This window comes from Physeter macrocephalus, chromosome 12 (genome assembly GCF_002837175.3).
Source record: "Physeter macrocephalus isolate SW-GA chromosome 12, ASM283717v5, whole genome shotgun sequence".
In the NCBI taxonomy this organism is placed as follows: Eukaryota; Metazoa; Chordata; class Mammalia; order Artiodactyla; family Physeteridae; genus Physeter; species Physeter macrocephalus.
In genome coordinates this window covers 36,731,091-36,733,102 of record NC_041225.1, presented here as the reverse complement: position 1 = coordinate 36,733,102, position 2,012 = coordinate 36,731,091, and positions in this window count along the sequence as shown.

Here is a 2,012-nt window from a genome sequence, read left to right as displayed (position 1 = left end):
AGGTTCTGTCCTCATCGTGCCATCCATTCCTGGGTGACCTGGAAGCAGACACTCGTTTCCCTGTGCCCCCTTATCTGCATTTGTGCATAGGGAGAAAGTTGTCAGTCTCATGGGTTTATTAGGATAAAACAAGATAATAGATGGGAAAGTGCTGTGGGGAGCTGAAAGGGCTAAGCGAATGCAAAGTGTAATTATCCATGTGAAAACTGCTGTTTGGTTCAAAGTAAAACAGGGAAGAATGGTGGAAAGTGTGAAGAAGTGCCTCTGAAGGAAGAATTCCATTTATAGACAGAGCAGTTTCTTCGAGATGGAACTCATCCTGGAGATACAAGGAATGTCCGAGAGTAGACACCCTGGAACTGAGATGCTTGGCCAAAGGGAACAGCATTGACAAGGAGGATGGGATCAGAGGTGAGCCGTGTGCACGGGGTGAGCGAGAGAGGGTGCTGGGTGGGCGGGGTACAGCGAGAAGAGTGTTGAATTCCAGTTCTACTGCGTGCTGCCTGCACATCTGTGGCCAGGGCACTTTACCTCTGTCTGTACCTTGGTTTACTCCTTTGTAAAGTGAGTCCAGTGATACCTGCTCTGGGGCAGATCAGAATCATCTACTTAAAAGCCCTTTGCAAACTGTGGAGCAGCTCATGGAGGTGACCGAGGTCAGGGAGGATGGGAATCGGGTTTATCTGCGGCTCTGCCAGTGACTAGTTGTATACGGTGTGGGGCAAGGTACCAGGCCTCGGTTTCCTAATCTTTAAGTGAAGGTGCATGAAAAGATGATGTTGCGAGAGAGACAGGAAAACTTCCAAACTATTTTTGACCCCTTCCTTATTAAAGCGCAACGCTACATCGCAAGGTCCAGAGCCTCTGAGTGATAGGCAGTGTTATCCCAGGAGGGTTATGGGATACCCTGGAGGACCCCTCTGGCAGGATGTGTCAGGGAGCATCTCAGCCACTGTACTTTTACTTCTCTTTTCATGGCTTGGGGAACATTGGGAGAAGACACCTCTGCATGTGACAGAAGGAACACTGCAGAATTTCAGGGCTAGAAGGGACCTCAGAGGTCATCTAGTCCAATCACCAGTGTGCTTGGCATCCTTCGGTGGTGTCCCTGTCAATCAAAACATGGATGCACGTTCCCGAGATGGTCCATTTCATCTTTGAACAACAAGGACTACAAGGAGAGCTTATTTTTGTTTTTGAAATCTGTCCAGATGCCAAGAATTAACAGAATTTTCTTCATCTAAAATGGTTTCCTTATAACCCTACCTCAGTGTCCCTATTTATCTACTTAAACTGTTCATTCAATAACAATAACAACACTTAGGGTACTTATTACATATCCTGCACTATCTCAGGTGTTTTGTTTTACTAGTTCAAGTGAATGTCACAACAACCCTAGGAAGGGATATTGCATTGTTATAATCCCTATGTTACAGAGCGGGAACCAGAGCACAGAGAGGTGAGGTACTTGGCTAAAAGTCACACAGCAATCATGCTTTGGAGTCAGGATTCCAACAAGGCAAGCCAGGGGTTTGGGGCCCTATGGGATATAGCCTCTCTTCCTCCTGGGACTTCAAGATGCTTTTTCCCTGGCACTTTGTGTATCATTTTCAAATGGCCCTCAGCACTTTACATCTCGTATCATGCCTTTGGTATTTAGCCTCCTTGGGGTCAACTAGCCAGAAGCCCCACAGAAAGCCAAGCCGGGCGGCGGACAGGAGCAGAGGCGAAGATAGTGGTCAGAACGGTGTGGAGCCCAGCCCACCGCGCGATATTTGCATCTCAAAGAAGCTTTGTGGTTTTCTACCAGTTTCAGAGCTGTCACTACAGGGAAGGGCCCCATGGTATTTGCAATTTTGAGGGCTTGCAAATGGCTTGAGGCTGTGGCCCCTCGGAACCTGCACATCCGAGCTCCTTGCCTTTCACACGCCTTTCAGTTTGAGAGATCTGTTTAGTCCCGTTCAGGTTTTTGGTTTATTTATTTATTTGGGGGGGCTAATGTGTGTAAGACT